Source organism: Danio aesculapii, chromosome 9 (assembly GCF_903798145.1).
Source record: "Danio aesculapii chromosome 9, fDanAes4.1, whole genome shotgun sequence".
NCBI lineage: Eukaryota > Metazoa > Chordata > Actinopteri > Cypriniformes > Danionidae > Danio > Danio aesculapii.
The window spans coordinates 44,419,028-44,437,992 of record NC_079443.1 but is presented as its reverse complement, the minus strand read 5'-3'; the positions used below and the strand labels follow the sequence as shown (position 1 = coordinate 44,437,992).

Genomic DNA, 18,965 nt, shown 5'->3' with positions numbered 1-18,965 from the left:
TAATAGACAATAATATACTGAAATGCATAAAAAATGAATAAATATAGATTTACACACATTTACACAAGTAAAAACTAGTCTTAATGTTGGGCTAAAAATCTGCGGAATTCTGCAGATTTCTGTGCTCGCAGATTCCATGTGGGCATAGTTATAACCCAGCGTTGGTTCAAATCTGCACAAATTTGGGGATCAAAAGTGTAATGTTATGTACAAATATATATATAATTACTATCCTACCAAAATCATTACATAAAAATCCGCAGATTTTTTACAAAATTCTGCACAGAAATATGAAAATATTGTCAGCATTGAAAATATATGAAAAATATAACCCAGCATTTTTAGAGTTCAGTTAAAAAAGGATCAGCTGTTTGTACAAGGTCAATGTAAATATATTATTATTATTTTATTTAACAGTAATTTCTCACTTCAAGCAGCTGTTTTTGACCTACACTCTAAAAAATGCTGGGTTGTTTGTGCAAATATGGACAAACCCTACCTTTGGGTTAAAAAATGTAATTTAGCAGAAGTCAAAGTCAAAATTATCAGCCCTCCTGTTATATTTGAATTCTTTAAAAAATATTCCCCAAGTGCTGTTTAGCAGAGAGAATGCTTTTCTAACACAAATATAAACATATTAGTGGAAATGATTCGATTATAATAACTAACGTCTTTGCCATGATGACTGTACAAAATATTTTACTACTTATTTTGCAAGATACTACTATTCAGCTTAAAGTAATAGGGTAATTAGGTTAACTAGGCAAGTTAGGGTAATTAGGCAAGTCATTAGACAACAATAGTTTGTTTAAATCGAGTCGGAACTAATGATACTGACCTAAAAAATAGCATGCTGGAGTGGTGACACGGTGGCTCAGTGGTTAGCACTGACATGTGCTATAGGTGAATTAAATCAACTAAATAATCTGTAGTGTATGTTTGTAAATGAGTGTTTATGGATGTTTCCCAATACTGGGTTGCAGCTGGAAGGGCATCCACTGCATAAAACATATGCTGGATAAGTTGGCGGTTCATTCCGCTGTGGCGACCCCAGATTAATAAAGGGACTAAGCCAAAAGAAAATGAATGAATAAATAATCTGCTGGTATATGCTGCTGGTTTCCAACATTCTTCAGAATATCTTCTTTTGTGTTCAACTGTTAGAACCACTTAGAGTGACTAATGTTTTAAGTGAACTATCCCTTTAAAGAGATTTCGTGATTTTTATCCCAGCTCCTCTTAAAACTCTTTTCATTCCTATAATTCCTCTGTGCTCATATAAGCACAAGGCCTACACAACTTGAAATTGCTTGTATTCAGCTCTTCTCTGACAAGCACTCTTGAAATCCTTGTGTGCCAACATGTTAACTAACTAAAGTACACGACTCTGAGGCTGTTAGACTGAATCAAGCTCACTGTCATTTACTGCAGTAAGACAGTTTCTACAAGGGCTCTTTTCAAATAAACATCAGTCAGCTGTTCAGGTCACACTATAAATTTGCTTCACAGTAATAACGCTCATGAGATGTCGTAAATGAGTCTTTAGAAAATGTATTTTGGGGGAAGGTTGCAAGCTAATTAAATGTAGAGCTATAAAAATTATGCTACAAAGCAACTAGCATCTTTGTACTGAGCATTTCTGACTTCTACCCTAAAAAATCAGCAGTAATTTTTCATGTGACTGTACTGGCACTTCACAATAGCTTGCTTCTTGTCAGTAAATCTTTAATGTAATTAATTTCAATTTGTAGGACTGATCAATGCAGTTTTTTCATCATAAAATGACCTATAATAATCCAGTGCTAACCTACAGAATTACATTAAATTTCCCAATAGACTGCCTATTTACAGAGAATTGATTTCATTCAGACTTGCTGGGGAATGTCCAATTTTTCTTTAGAAAATTAGATTTGTCAAATAAATTGGAACCACATGAGAGATGGAAACTGCAGAAACGCTGTGTGTGAAGTAAATACGGCTTTAAATTATGCTAGAGAAATGTTTCAAAAATCATTTGTAAACTAATAATTAATCTGCATACACAATTCAACAATGAATAAGTAAAAGTCAGTTCACATGGCAACCATTTTATAGCTATTTTCCACTTAATTTATGCTATTTACAGCCAATAAAGCTACTTGAGTGAGGAAAGAAAACATTAAAGGAGTAATAATATCAATAGTTAATTATTTTAATATGTTCCATGAGGTTCAGTTTTAGTATAATGTTTTTATAACATTTTTTGTTTGTATGTTTTTCCTAACAATAATTTATGTGGAGTTTGCATGTTCTCCCTGTGTTCATGTGGGTTTCTTCCACAAGTCCAAAAACATGTGGTACAGGTGAGGCTAAATTGTCCATAGTTTATGTGTGTGAATGAGTGTGTATTAATGTTTCCCAGGGATGGGTTGCAGCTAAAACCTGAGCTTGATAAGTTGGCGGTTCAATCCGCTGTGGCGACCCTAGATTAATAAAGCGACTAAACCGAAAAGAAAATTAATGAATTAATTATGTGGAAAGACATTTGCGACCCTCATACTGAAATTATTTTTTGAAGTCATCTGAGGTAAATGTTAGTAAAAGGCAACTGCACGTGTACATCTGCAAGATGTTTCAGAGATTGTTTGATCTGGAAGACATCTGTGTGTTTAAAGATCAGATAAACATCTTACTTTCTAAAGGTCTACCGAATGAACATTCTGAAATTTAAACATCTTAAAGACATGTTGTGAACGTCCATTTAACATCTGAAATTGATGTTGAGTAAGCACTATAAAAAATAAACATCAAATAAACGGATCTATGATATACGGGATAGGCTTTACCTTACAGTATTGCAACCGGTGGTAATGTATGCCTGCAAAATGTGGGTATTAACAACACGGGACGAACTGGAGTGAAAGACCTTGAGGAGGATCTTTAGACCAGTCTGTGACCAAAGTGAAGGGCGGATAAGGAGTGATGCAGAAGTAGCAGACCTGTATGGTAAGCCAAGCCTGGTCACTGAAATAAAGAGAAACTGGTTAAGATGGCTGGGCCACTTAAAGAGATTGCCCGAACAGAGAGCTGTTAAGAAAGTGTACAAGCTAAAGCCGGAAGGAAGGAGACATCCTGGCATGCCACAGAAGAGGTGGTTAGATGAGGTAGAAGAAGATCTTTCCTAGGAGTGTGTGTTGAGAAATCGAGCATTGCAACGAGAACTGGAGGAGAGTGGTTGAAGAGGCCAAGTTCTAAGATGATATACGTGTGATATCTGGAAGTGTTGCACATTGAATGTTATAAAAGCATTATTGTAATACCACAGCCATATCACCCTGCAGCCCAAAACCGGTTATTCACTGAAGCTAAGCAGGCCTGAGCCTGGTCAGTACCTGGATGAGAGACCACATGGGAAAACTAGGTTGCTGTTGGTGTTAGTGAAGCCAGCAGAGGGTGCTCAACCTGCGGTCTGCTAGTCCTGCTAGTCCTAATGCCCCAGTATAGTGAAGGGGACGCTGTACTGTAAGTGGGCGCCGTCTTTTGGATGGAACGTTAAACTTAGGTCCTGACTCTCTGTGGTCATTAAAAATCCCATTGCGCTTCTTGTAAAGAGTAGTAACCCCGGTGTCCTGTCCAAATTCCCTCCATTAGCCCATACTGATAATGGCCTCCCAATCATCCCCATCCACCGAATTGGCTCTATCACTGTCTATCCACTCCACCTATGGCTGGTGTGTGGTAAGGGCACTGGCGCCATTGTCCTGTGGCTGCCGTCACATCATCCAAGTGGATGCTGCACACTGGTGGTGGTGTGGATAAACCCCCCTCATGATTGTAAAGAATTTAGCGTGTATGGCCATACACAGTAAATGCACTATATTAATACACAAATTACATTACATATTACATTACATTACATAGTAAAAATTATTTACAGACAAAGCATCGTTAAATTGTTTTATTATTATTGAATTATTAAGTGACTGACGAAGCATGTGTTGTCAGTTGCAATACATTAATTCATTTTCCTTCGGCTTAGAGGTAACCACAGTGGAATGAACGGGAATGAACTATTCCAGCATAAGTTTTACACAGTGCAACCCAGTATTGGGAAACAACCATACACACTCATACAATACAGGCCAATTTAGTTTATTCAATTCACCTATAGCACATGTCTTTGGACTGTGGGGGAAACCGGAGCACCCGGAGGAAACCCATGCCAACAAGGGGAGAACATGTGCACAGAAATGCCAACTGGCCCAGCCGGGATGCGAACCAGCGACTTCTAACCACAGCGACTTCTAACCACTGAGCCACACGTGCCACCCAGTTGCATTACACCTTTAATAAGCATGTTTCTTTGTGATCTCTACATTAAATTGCACCTCATTTATAAACAGTCTGCACTCATGCTCTAACGTAAAGTAACAAATTCAGAATTCTGGAAAATTAAACTTGCGTCTGACACTGAGAGTCTTCAGTAAAAGTTAAGTCAAAGCGGAAGTTCGATCTGTTTGTCAGCAGACTTAATTTATAAAACATCCAAAACAAAGAGTATATTATAATCTGCAATGATTATTAAAAAAACATAAAGATAAGCAAATTGAGCATGAGAAAATTTGGGTGAAAGCATGAACATGATTTTGTTTTGTTTTTTGGTGAAACTTTGGGGGTTGAACTATAACTTAAATGCAATGTGCGACATTCATTTGACTAAAGTAGCACGGGCTCTTTAAATCGGATGGCGTTAACTTACAACCTCCGCCATAATTATTGTGATGATTTCACTCTATGTTCAAGAGCTTTGCAAGCTGGTGATCTTACTATTTTAAGAGGCCTGTGTTTCTCATATTACAGTTTTTCTCAGTGGCTTTGGAGCATTTCTCACATCACTATTTACATTTGCACAACAGTTAATGCATTTCTCAAAACAATTAGTACAAACTGCAAAACCTAGTTGATAACCTGCAAAAGCGTGTCACTTGCTCAAAATGGATAGCTCATTCCTCAAAAGCAAGTATTGATGTCAATGAAAGTGTCAGTGTCATCAAGATGAAAAGTCCTGACACCATTGTTTATGAAGAAGATAGTCAAATGTCTTTGTCATGTTTTCATTATGACAGTTTACTCTAGTAAATTTTTTCCAATGCAAAAAAGTCAGATTTTGGTGACATTTCCTGAAAATGCTCGAGACAGCACTATATACTATTTGCACAGCCATTTGAAAACTACAGTAAAGTTATACATCACTGCATTTAGAGAGGTATCTGTGTACAAGACACTGAATATGAATGTTTCACATTTTTACTGCATTATATGCTCTTTGCAATTCTAATTTATTAACAGCATTGTGCAAAAGAATAAATCCACCATTATTTACAACAAACAGAAACTTCCTTTGGCTAGAGCTGTGCACAACTGTAAACAATATTACAGTACATATTAGACTGAACCTACAACATGCATAGGTCTGTAAATCATTCATGAAGTTGTTTAATTTAGAAGACATTTTCAGGAAAAAAAAAGATTTGAAATGTTTTATAAAATTTGCTTGACATATTATGACAACTAGTTCAACATTTTTGTATGTAATGACTCAAGTAATGAAATGAGGACTAATAGTTTTAAATGGAATGACTATTCAGCATTCACAAGTTTAGTTAATTTTGACTGACATGACATAAGCAAATGATAATGTTATAAAACAGCAGAAAGTTGTATGAAAGTAAATAAATAGTGTTGTGAGAAACACCAAAGCGACTGTATTATAAACTGTAAAAACTGTATTATAAACACTTTATTTAACTATAAAGGCTAATTCCTCAAAACACTTGTAGGTAAAACTAGTTTCTCTGCATAGCAAAATTAGATGGACACATTCAAAGAAATACCCCCCCCCCCCACACACACACACACACACACACATAATTTAGCATGTTAATTCACAACTTGCTGAAAATAAGCTAAAAAGTGCTTCTGATGTGGTGATGACTGAGTCACATAATTACTGCTAATTACGGCCATTTGAAGTATCCAGGATCCCCACAGACAGAGACTGCAGCGCCCTCTGTTGACTGCATTTAGTTCATCTACTCAATATTAGATAGATAGATAGATAGATAGATAGATAGATAGATAGATAGATAGATAGATAGATAGATAGATAGATAGATAGATAGATAGATAGATAGATAGATAGATAGATAGATAGATAGATAGATAGATAGATAGATAGATAGATAGATAGATAGATAGATAGATGGACGGACGGACGGACGGACGGACGGACGGACGGACGGACAGACAGATCTATGGTGTCAAGTTGGTATCTGTTGGTGTCAAGTAAATGTTTTGCTTTAAAAATGTGTCAGCATTAAATCATGTCTGGTACCGTAGCATACATGATTCAATTCTGTGGATGCCTAAGAAATTATCTCAAGCCATGCCTAGTGTATATTTTAAACTGTAGGGCCTAAATATTTTATAATAATATCGAATAATTCAAAAGCACCAGCCCTTGAGGCGTCCAAAATAGGATCAGATCCAATTTAGCTGATGCCTGAGGAAAACAGCAGTACTAATGGTGGCTGGAGACGCTGTCCTTGCTCTGTGAGTTTCAGGAGTAACCCCTGTGTGGGGAACACAGATGCCCTGCCAGTCTGCTCTTGTCAAACTGTCCTCAGGGGTGATGGGCAGTAATTACATATCAGCACAATTACCCAACACTGCCATGAGAACAATACGCTGAGCTGGCCGTATCCTTTGCATCTGCTCATTACCGCAGTAAGCTCATTGTGTAATCCAGCAGCAACCGTTTCACTGTGGTGACTGCCTATAATTTCCTCTGCCAGTCCATTCATTCCCATGGCTTTATTTGACCAGCATGTTTATCATGCCAAATCATTAAAATTCTTGTTTTTAAATCGTCAACAATGTTCAAAAATGCACCAATGGTGTAGCAACCTGATCAAAGTGTAATCAAGTTAAAGGAATACTCCATCCCTTTTTGAGAAAAGCTCAAGGTGCATCTCCATTCGCAAATTATACTACATTATAAAATATGTTGTTGTTTTTTTGTGAAGAAAAAGTACATATTTTTGAGTGAGTAAAAAGTGTATGCAAACTTTGGGACACACTTACTTATTAACGGACCATTATGTTTCTTAGTTCTGTCCCCTGTCAATCATCTCAACACATCATCAACATTTCTTTCATATTTAATTACCTACAATATTGGAGATGCAGCAGCAAGTTAATCTGCCATTCTCGAGTCTTTCATGCAGAAGAATCTCCTCGGGTCTTCGTATAATTATGCATTCAAAATTAATGTCCAACCAATATGTAAACATGTTTTAATATTATAATATTGTTTTAATATAATTAAATTCATTTGTTCAATTTTCCTTTGACTTAGTCCCTTCATTCATCAGGGGTTGCCACAGTGAAATGAACCGCCAACTTATCCAGCATATGCTTTACACAGCGGATGCTCTTCCAGCTGCAACCCAGCTCTGGGAAACATCCATACAGCCTCATTCACATACATACACTATGGCCAATTCAGTTTATTCAATTCACCTATAGTGCATGTCTTTGGACTGTAGGGGAAACCGGAGCACCTGGAGAAAACCCAGGCCAACACAGGGAGAACATACAAAGTCCACACAGAAATGCCAACTGACCCAGTCAGGACTCGAACCGGTGACCTTCTTACTATGAGGTGACAGTGCTAACCACTGAGCCACCATGTAGTCATAATATAATATAATATAATATAATATTTCCCAGTTATCTAGAAATGAATTAATAGTCATTTAAACAACTTTACTGTAGCCTTTCTACTTGACATCTCATGCGTCTGACATGTTTGTTTACACATTTTTTTTTTCAGTTTGTAGTTCCAATCGAATTCACATGCAAAGCACAATGTATTGTGGGCAATATTAGCGGTTATAGTACGGACGGTTATACATTTTGAATTTCTAAGTAGTACACTATCCGGGAATTGTCCATAGACACAACTAGAAATGGCTGCTCCCTCAAATAGTGTGCTATTTAAAAGACACCTATGATGAAACATGTTGGGACAGAACTGTGTGTGGATAGTGTATCCTCAGTCATATTGGAGTGATGTACACGGCCACCCCTGTGTAAACTCTGGCTATCCCTGTGGCCACCCCAATATATTTGTGCTGTTGGTATTATTAATTTAAATGTAAATATGTAAATTCACAATATTTCAATAAATAAATAGATAAATAAATAAAAGATGACACGGTGGCGCAGTAGGTAGTGCAGTCGCATCACAGCAAGAAGGTCACTGGTTCGAGCCTCGGCTGGGTCAGTTGGCGCTTCTTTGTGGAGTTTGCATGTTCTCCCCGCGTTCGCGTGGGTTTCCTCCGGGTAGGCTAAAAAAGTCCATAGTGTATGTGTGTGAATGAGAGTGTATGGGTGTTCCCCAGTGATCGATTGCAGCTGGAAGGGCATCCGTTGCGTAAAACATATGCTATAAGTTGGCGGTTCATTCCCCTGTGGCGACTCCAGATTAATAAAGGGACTAAGCTGAAAAGAAAATGAATGGATGAATAAGTAAATAGCCACCACTATTGTGGATTGATTGGTGACACTGGCGTAGCTGATTCACTACCTCTCCCCCTTTCCGACCGTCGTTGACAGCCCGCACACACCTTCGATAGACAGCAGTGGCAATTTAATATTTACCTTAAGGTACATCAATAGAGCAAGCTTTATTAATAATATTGTGGCTCAAAAGGAATATGGAAAAATAATATTATTAGGGTCTGTATAGTGAGTGAGTGAGTCAGTGAGTGAGTGAGTGAGTGTGTGTGTGTGTGTGTGTGTGTGTGTGTGTGTGTGTGTGTGTGTGTGTGTGCGTGTGTGTGTGTGTGTGTGTGTGTGTGTGTGTGTGTGTGTGTGTGTGTGTGTGTGCGTGTGTGTGTGTGTGTGTGTGTGTGTATAAAGTAATGTCTTTTGTTCAGTTTGTTCATTTGTTTGTTTTATTAATTCATTATTCTTCATTAATTTTAGACATGGCATATACTGTATGCTGTACAATAAATGTCAAAAATAACTGAAAAGTTATTTATATATATGAAAAGTGTTTTTAAACTAAATAATGACTTTTATTTGGTTTGCACATGTACTTGCTGAATTATTTCAAGGAATAAATAGCAATATTTCAAGATTAATTCATTAAAATGAATTAAAACCACATTATTTAATTTACCAGAAACAAAAATATTACATTACACTGAATTTATTATTTTTTGTGTGTGTGTGTGCCACCCCAAGATTTGGTGTGGCCTCTTCTGACCACCCCTAAGAAAATTTCCTGGGAGGGCCACTGGGAAGATGGAAATGATTCTGTGTATTAAAATATTCCTTTACTCAAAAAATTAAAAGGATTTTAAATGTGGGTCAAGATAGGCCAAACTTACACGGCCCACATATACAATTTTATTATCTGGGCCAAATACTACATTTGACATCTGGCCCATGTCTTGCCTTAAAGAAGGTGCCACCTCTGCCAAACCTGGGCCATGTTTGGCCCACATGCTATATGCCAGTGCCGGATGAATGTCTGCTGTGCCAGCTTTATGCCAAATATGGGCCAGAATTCTTGGCTACCTATGTATAAGGGGTGATTTTGGATGAATGGATTGACTGATTCAATATTAACAAGCAGTTAATAGTGTTTATTAAATTAGCCAGTGAGTGTAACATCTCTAACACTGAGCATCCTTAGATTACACACATCTGACTTTTGTCATTTAATGTCTCAGACTGTAAAGACAGGAACAAAAGTCTGTTCCTCAATTAAATGTTCTTCTTACTTTCAGTCTATGGCTCCCCATCCAGAGTGTTTTAAAGACTTTGTAGTAAGGATTTTGTGCACATCCACTTTAAAGCAATCCACACTCAGTCTACAAGGACTGTGGACAAAGCGTGAAATTATTCATCTCTGACTAGTGATAACCCAGAACCACTTCCAGTAGCCTATAGTGACTCAATGAGCAAACAGAGACATCTAGTGGCATCTTTCTGCGCCGTTTTTAACATCGATAATTAGGCTACTCTGAGGTAATATTATTATTACCATAGCAACTGAATCTATCCTTGCTCGTCTATTTTTGGAACCCATACATTTACACCTACTTATCTTCAATTCCCTTTCATGCATTTTAAAGGGTGTACATGAGTCTAACATCAGTAAATGCGTGATATTTCAATCTAATCTGTTTGCTACGCTGAATTATGTTTATTAAATCAGTACCTAAATAAATCATTGCTAATTTCACATATTCACCACAACATGTACAGCATGTCGTTTAGAAATGCTCTTATTGTGGTCACTCCACAATATCATGTTTTTTTATCTTCTTCCAAAATTGATGAGGTTGATAACTAAAGATCTATTCACATAGAATTTACCAGCATATTTTACATAGCATTTACCAGCACAGCATTTCTGTCGTGTAATTGTTCTGCTAGCTTGCTGTCTGTAATACTATAGATAAGATAGTGGAGTGAAATGAACAGCATGTGATTTTGATTGTGAAGGCAAACTCAGTGAACTCATTGGTGAGACTGACAGTCAGCTAGATTTACATAGTTTACATCACATCTCTATTTCTTTAGTTTACTCTATTTAATGTTATTTATTTGTGTTCGAAATAAATAACACAGAACCAATCAGAATGCATCGGCATCTGCGTGGAAAGGCAGAAACCAATACAGTTTTGTTTAAACTTTGAATTGAATGAGAGTGAAACAATATATTAGACTTATATAAAAATAAAATTGGATTTCTTGTAGGTCTGTATAAACATTATGTACTTTATCAGAAAGACAGGGGCTTACAATTTTTCTAGATTTTCACCCACCAAGCAGTTTTGTATTTAAAAGACATCTAATTGATGTACAAACATATATATATCTTGGCTAAAGCAATGCTAAATTTGGGATGTCAGTAAAAATCTAATATATACCTAACAATAGTCCAAAAGACTCATCAAATGCACATTGCACAGACTTCACATACGTAGTCATTGATTCCTCTGTATTTGATGACTAGTCTATTTTTAAACTGTTGTTAGATATAGGTTTTCACTGACAACTCAAATTTAACCTTGTTTTAGCCAAGATATCAATGTTGGACATCTATTAGATGTCTTTTAAACACACAATTGGGTATAAATCTAGAAAAATTGTAAGCCCCAGCCTTTCTGATCAAGTACATAATGTTTATACAGGCCTACAAGAAATCTAATTTTATTTTTATATAGTGTTATTTAGTTTTTTCTTGTCTATGGGGATTGGCTTAGTCTTGTTATTCCTGTCCAATCAAATCACACATAGAAGGTAAATCACATCATACTGAACTACCTCAAGACATGGGTTATTTATAATTGCAGCAAAACATTTGAAAGCATTAAAATTGTCCAAGAAGATGTCCAAAATCTTTACATGCATTGACCCAAAGACGTCACTGATGAGAAGATGACTGAAATAGCCTTAAACATCCAGCAGGTACAAGACGTCAACTTGACGTCAAAAATAAAACGTCCAACATGACGTCCAAACAAAATTGAATTTTGTTTGGAAATAAAAATCAAGTTTACATCAGAACCCAACGTCCAGCCTTAAATCACATCAGAACCCCAATGTTCAACGTCCAACCTAAAATTAACCAAATATCAACGTCTAATGATGTTACAGCTTGACGTTGTGTGGATGTTACCACTATGACATCTATAAGACATTGGATTTTGGTTGCAATACCAGACAAATAAATGTTAGTATTTGATGTCAATTTGGCGTTGTTTTAAGATGTTAGCTTGACGTTGGATTTTGGTCACTTTCCAACCCAACCTAAATCCTTAGATGCTGGCTAAACAATGAATTTTGGTCACCTGACATCACAACCTAAATCTAACCTAATATTAACATTAACAACTTATGACATTGTGTGCCTGGTGGGCAATAACTGAATGCTATACAGAATGTTACGTTTACACACATCCACAAATTACATGTAAATGCATCAGCTTTCTACAACGTAATACTCTACTCACTACTCTTTAGTACTTTTGAAAGGTCTGCTTTTTACTCATACTTTGAGAAATATTTAAAACAGATACTTTTATTCTACACGCACTACATTTTTAGGCAAGTAATGGTACTTTCGGTACTCTTTCCACCACTGGTTAGATATCTTTTAAACACACACACACACACACACACACACACACACACAATTTCAAAAGTGGGGGGGGGGGGGGGGGGGCAGCTGTGTGAAATCCAAAGTTTATGTTCATATAATTATTAATCATGGCAACGCGGTGGCGTAGTAGGTAGTACTGTTCAAGGTCGCTGGTTCAAGGGACTAAGCCGAAAAGAAAATGAATGAATAAATAATTATTAATGACCTGTTTCTAAATAGTCTCTAAAAGTGAGGGGGGGCGTAATGTGTGTTGTTTCATTTTTTAACCTTTCCTAATAAAAATTGTCATAGCCTTTCACTGCAGTAGGTGTGGAGAAAGATTAAAACATAAACTCTTTTGAACGGCAGCACGGTGGCTCAGTGGTTAGCACTGGTTCAAGTCCTGGCTGGTGTGGAGTTTCTATGATCTCCTCATGTTCATGTGGATTTCTTCCTGGTGCAAAGTCCAAAGACATGTGGTATAGGCGAATTGGATAAACTAAGTTGACTGTAGTGTATGATTGTGCGTGTGTGTGGATGTGAGAGTGCATGGGTGTTTCCCATCAGCCACATGAAAACAGATGCCAGAGTATTTGGCTGTTCAGTCCACTAGGGTGAAGGATAGTAAGTGGGTGAATGAGTGAACTCCTTTCAACCAGAGCACAACTCTAAATGATGTAATTACTAATTAAGACATTGCAATCGACTGAAGATGTTACAAATTGCATTTTCGTAATGCACATTGAGTGGCCAAAAATTCTCCAAGGATCACGGCTGGAAAATTGCAGGAATATAGTTAGTTAGTCAATGAAAACTACTGGACCTTCAAATCTGTCAGATGTAACTATTAAAAAACAGATTTTGAGATGGGTTTAAATCAGGGGTCACCAATGTCCTGTATAGAGTTTAGATCCCCAGTTTAAATTGATACACAAGACTATATGCTGTTGTGGGCTGATGGTTCTGGACATCTTGAATTATGGATTCTATCAAATGCTAGATCAAAACCCGACTGCTATAAATCTTAGAATGATTTGTGGTTAGATCTTTGTTCAAGGCAAAAGAGCACAAAACTAAGGTTCTGTCATCGTCATTCCAGTCCTCTAACCTGAAAAATATTAGAAACATTTCTGTAGAAACCTTCCTCAAAGTGAATGCATGCCAGATTAAATGTTATTTTATTTATTTATTAATTATGTCTCATGTGAGTGGTTAGCACTGTTGCCTCACAGCAAGAAGGTTGGTGGTTCGAGTTCCGACTGGACCAGTTTCAGTCCAATAGACATTTCTATGTGGAGCTTGCATGTTCTTCCTGTGTTTGCGTGGGTTTCCTCTGGGTGCTCCGGTTTCTCACACAGACCAAAGAGTGTGTGTGGGTGTTTCCCAGTACTGGGTTGCAGCTGGAAGGGCATCTGCTGGGTAAAACATATGCTGGGATAGTTTGTGGTTAATTCTGCTGGTGCGACCCAGAAATAGAGAATAAGCCGAAGGAAAATGTATGAGTGAATGTTTACTGAGAGTTTACTTAAAGCTGCACACATTCTACCATCAAGTTTGTTTTTTATAGATCCCAGCCTCAGCATGGGAAGTGGTGTACGCAAGTTTTTATCCACATTGTGTATGAATGCTCTCTTTCTATATATAAGTCCTCTGGGCGGTAGGTCCCCAGGAGCAGAGTTGGAGAACTCTGCCATATAGAGGAATGTGTACGACACGAATTAGAGACTTTTAAAGGGAATGGAAAGATTTTCTTTCTGATCTTTTTTCCAGAAGGTCAATAAATGTTGCCACCATTTTTAATTAAAATACTTTATTTAATAATTGAGCAAATCCATGCAAATATCAACCTTGCCATGAAAAATTCACCAAAATACGGAAACCATTTCTACGTTTTTTGTGTAGGCCTTTATTTTACAGTACTTTAGAAATACTCAGAAATGTCTCTGTCAGTGTTTTAAAACTATTATATTTGATTAACCAATGTCACACACGTGGCAATTTCACATCGGTGTTTTAATATAAGGTTAACATATACTTTCTATGTGAATTTATGTTTTAAGGTTTTACTGCAAATGTCACATCCATAATGCTGGAATTGCTCACTTATGTAATGTAATGTAATGTGTGTATTTAACTTCATGTAACTTTAGGTCAGAGTGTTGTACATTTTCTGAATATAAATATCCACAGGATAAGTAATGCATGCTTATGTTCACAAACTTCTTTATTTGTATTTACCAACATAAATATAATATGTAGTAGTTATTTTTAAAAAGATATTCAATTCAATTCAATTCATGTTTATTTATATAGTGCTTTTTACAATGTAGATTGTGTCAAAGCAGCTTAACATAGTTCTAGTAAAGTTCAGATTTCAGAGTTGAAGTTCAGTTCAGTTTAGTTCAGTTCAGTGTAGTTTAAATTTCACAGCTGAAAGTTCAAACACTTAAGAGCAAATCCACCGAAGCGCAGCTCCACAAGTCCCTCTCTGAGCAAGCCGGTGGTGACAGTGGCGAGGAAAAATAAACTTCACTAATTGACGAACGGAAAAAAAAAACCTTGAGAGAAACCAGGCTCTGTTGGGCACGACCATTATTCTGTCTAAACTTCATGTGTGGAGCTGCAGTCTAGGCGCTGGAGAAGCTGCAGGTGTGAGTAGGGCACCGGCGGAAGGTCAGGCTGGCCCACAGGATCAACACTGGGACTCGTTTGTACTGTGGTCTATCAGCAATCAGTCTCATGCACTCCATTTCTCCATGACCACCACAGCATCAGCTCGGGATACGGCCTGGTCCAGGATTATGGATTCCTTGGGATCATCTCCTCACAGGTCTTAGATCGCATCAGAAAATATGATCATAGCACCCCAATTTTATCCTTTTTATACTGGCTGCCTGTTAAGTTTCGTATTGATTTGAAAATATTACTTCTTACCTATCAAGTTTTAAATAATCTAGCTCCTGTTTATCTAACCAACCTCCTGTCTCGCTACAATCCAACCCGCTCTTTAAGATCTCAAAACTCAGGCCTTCTGGTAGTACCTAGAATAGCAAAGTCGAATAAAAGAGGTTGAGCCTTCTCATTTATGGCTCCTAAACTCTGGAATAGCCTTCCCAATAATGTCCGAGGCTCAGACACACTCTCTCAGTTCAAATTAAAGACCTATCTTGTTAGTAAAGCATACACTCAATGCATCACATAGCGGTATGATGCATGAATGTGCCCCACGCAGGTTTTTGCATCTCATTTATATACCCTATGAACAGCAGCTACGCTAATTATTCTCTTTATTCTTTATTCCCACCTGGGGATACTCATCCCGAGGCCCCCAGAGATTATGCAGTGCCACTGAAGCGATCCAAGACCTGTGAAGAGATGATCGGTTTCCACATTCCCGGACCAGGCCGTATCTTGAGCAGCTGCTGTGGTTTTCATGGAGGAGTAGAGAGCATGCGTCTGATTCCTGTGAAACTCCAGGGACAGACGAGTCTTCGCTGACATCCAGTGTTCTCCAGCCTCTGGTGTCTAGACTACAGCTCTCCACAAGTTGTTTGGCCATTTGAGAAATGGTTGTGCCCAACTGAGCCTGGTTTCTCTCAAGGTTTTTTTTTTTCCTTCACTTTCGCCCATTGGTGAAGTTTTTTTTTCCTCCCGCTGTTGCAACTGGCTTGCATAGTTCGGGACTTGTAGAGCGGAGCATCGATGGATTAGTCTTCAGTGTTTGGACTCTCAGCAGTAAATATTAAAAGACATGAACTGAACTGAACTAATCTAAACTGAACTGAACTTAAACTCTGAAAACTGAACTACACTGTTTCAATTCACTATAATCTTCAATGTGAAGCTGCTTTGACAATGAACATTGTAAAAGCGCTATACAAATAAAGATGAATTGAATTGAATTGAATTGACTCAATGGCACTGCATAGTCTCTAGGGGCCTCTGGATGAGGATCCCCTATGGAAATGGAGAATAAAGAAAATAATTAGCGTAGCTGCTGTTCATAGTGTAATAAACAATGCAAAAATGGAGTGTTATAAATGAAAATAGCAGTTATATAACAAACATAGAAACAAAAATGTAAAGCATTTTAACATTTAACATTAAGACAGGAGGAGTGTGTCCTACAGGCCGGGGCGCTGCTGGGGGGGAAGTTAGGACGACCCCCCCCTTCAAACGCTATCACCCCCCAGCCATCAGCGCCACTGCCTACAGGTGGTTGTCAAGCCGGCTCAAATGCGTGGAGCACATTCATGCATCATACTATTATGTGATGCATTGAGTGTATGCTTTACTAAAAAGATAGCTCTTTAATCTAGTTTTGAACCGAGAGAGGGGTCTGAGCCTCAGACGTTATCAGGAAGGCTATTCCAGAGTTTAGGAGCCATAAATGAGAAGGCGCGACCTCCTTTACTTAGCTATTCTAGATACTACCAGAAGCCCTGTGTTTTGAGATCTTAAAGAGCGGGTTGGATTGTAGCGAGACAGGAGGTTGGTTAGACAAACAGGAGCTAGATTATTTAAAGCTTTATTGGTAAGAAGCAATATTTTAAACCCAATACAAAACTTAACAGACAGCCAGTGTAAGAAGAATAAAATTGGGGTAATATGATTATATTTTCTAGACCTGGTAAGATTTCTGGCAGCTGCATTTTGTACTACCTGAAGTTTATTAATAGAGGTTGCTGGGCAGCCAGCAAACAGACCATTATTAAACTTTATTGATTACAACACCGTGTGTTATTTAGTACCTATATGCCAATGTTGAAATTTTAAAAAATAATAGTTGTTTGTATCTATTATAGAAAAAATAAACGCCTGGAATATGTATTACAGTAGTCTGTTATTGTAGATGTAGAAGTTGTTGCAGTTATTTTTCATGCTAGAAATCTTGAAAATAACTCTCAAAATGACTCCCATACAAACACATTTACTTTAGCAAAAATTCGACCCATATGCACTTAATGCTCTGAAACTGTTCTTGGTCCATTTGATGCAAGTGCTCCCCTCAATCGCCCCTCAAATATCAGATATCATGTATTTGAACGATGCACTGTCTGTTTAAAAGAAACCTGAGACCCCGCCCACTACAGTGTGAGAAACGCCCTGTACCGTCATATGGGAGGAGCTACACGCGCAGTACCAGCCCCTTTCTAACAAAACACAACGCTGAACGTTTTCTTAGTATCAAAGACGATTATCAATAACATAGATCGACTCCGGAGCTCAATGTGGAGAAAGGTAACTTTATTTCTTACTAATAATCTATCGGTGTGACTGAAAATGCTGTAAGCGAAAGCACATGGGTGATGCAGCCGCGTCTTTAGCAGGACTAACAATCACAGCATTATCGGCGTCCATCTGAGCTAAGTTAGTCAGGGATTGTCCTCAGATTCACCTATAAAAAATAAACCGCAGTCTTGGTAGTCAAGCATTAACCTCCATATTATGAAATATAGGTCATTGTATGCGGATCCGCGGCTTGCGCGTGCCAGCAGCCATGCGCGCTGCCAGAAAATATGCTTCATTCTCATATGGAATAAATGCTAAACTGTATTTCAATGTATGTTTCGCATGACATCCACCTTCGTGTGTTGTCGTTAGTTTGGGCGATTGTTTTACTGCGCAGATGACCTGTAATCATAATATTATGTAGGCCATATAGGTGGATCCCCGTCTTTGTCTCGCACGCGCGGCTCATTCCTGCAACTCTTAGCTAGCCAGCTGTTGGGTTTGATTCCAGACACTGATTCCCAGAACTGGCCAACTGTTGTCCTTATGTGTCCACAGTGTCTCTCAAAGTCCACACCTTTGATCTTCATTTTTAACTGTACAAGTTTGTTTGTTTATAGAGCTGCACAGGCGTGACTAAATCTTATGAGACACGTCAAGAACGAGTTAAAGTCCTAGTTCACTTAATGGAATTAAATGCAAATATGCTAAGCTTCAAAATTGCTGTTGTTTATTTTATTAGATATTTTGCATACAGCCTAAAGAGATATTTTACCCAAAAATGAATATGTATTCATTCCTAAGTGGAGTTTTCTGTTGAACATAAAAGAAGATACTTTGAAGAATGTTAGAAACTGTTAAGAATTTGAAGAGTTTAGATGCAAAAACCTCTAAATGCCGTCTGAATTTTTCCTCTAAAATGTATATTTTTATTAGGATTCTGTGTTTATGTTCTGAAATACCACATTTAGGGTAAAGAATAAGTAATTTTCCTGGTCTTTAAAGTAAAATATCTAAAAACTTCTATATGCTGTCTGAAATTTTCCTCTAAAATTAGTATTTTTTTTTATCAGGCTCCTTTGTGTATGTTCAGTAATATCACTCATGTCAAATAAAGTCTTTTTCCTGGTCTTGAAAGTAAAATATCTCAACATAAACAAAAGGAGGCTAAGAAAAAGGTTCTTTTTTTTTTGCATCTGAACTCATTTACTTCCATAGTAGGAAAAACAAATGCCGTAGAAGTAATGCTTACTGATTTCCAAGATTAAATAACTTGTGTGTTCAACAGAAGAAAGAAACTCAAATAGGTTTGAGACAAATGAAGAGTGAGTAAATGATAGCAGACTGTTGAGTTTTGGGTGAACTATCATTAAGATTTTGTTTGCTGTGATTCAAAATCAGTCTATTTATTCATACACATGCTAACATTATTTAGTATATTATGATTAAGTATATTAAAGCATTGCGTTATTGGTTTTACTGTAATGCTGTAAGAGTACTGTATTACAATCAGGAGAATCTAGTGAAT

General features: G+C 37.4%; 1 protein-coding gene across 1 annotated transcript in view; it reads left to right on the top strand.

The window, feature by feature from the left end:
• The first annotated feature begins 17,337 nt into the window (after positions 1-17,337).
• The window catches only part of sestd1 (SEC14 and spectrin domains 1), a 70,282-nt gene continuing 68,654 nt past the window's right edge, over positions 17,338-18,965 (top strand). The window contains exon 1 of the mRNA XM_056465828.1: positions 17,338-17,446. The gene's annotated coding sequence lies outside the window, so the exon portion shown is untranslated. The remainder of the gene's footprint in view (positions 17,447-18,965) is intronic.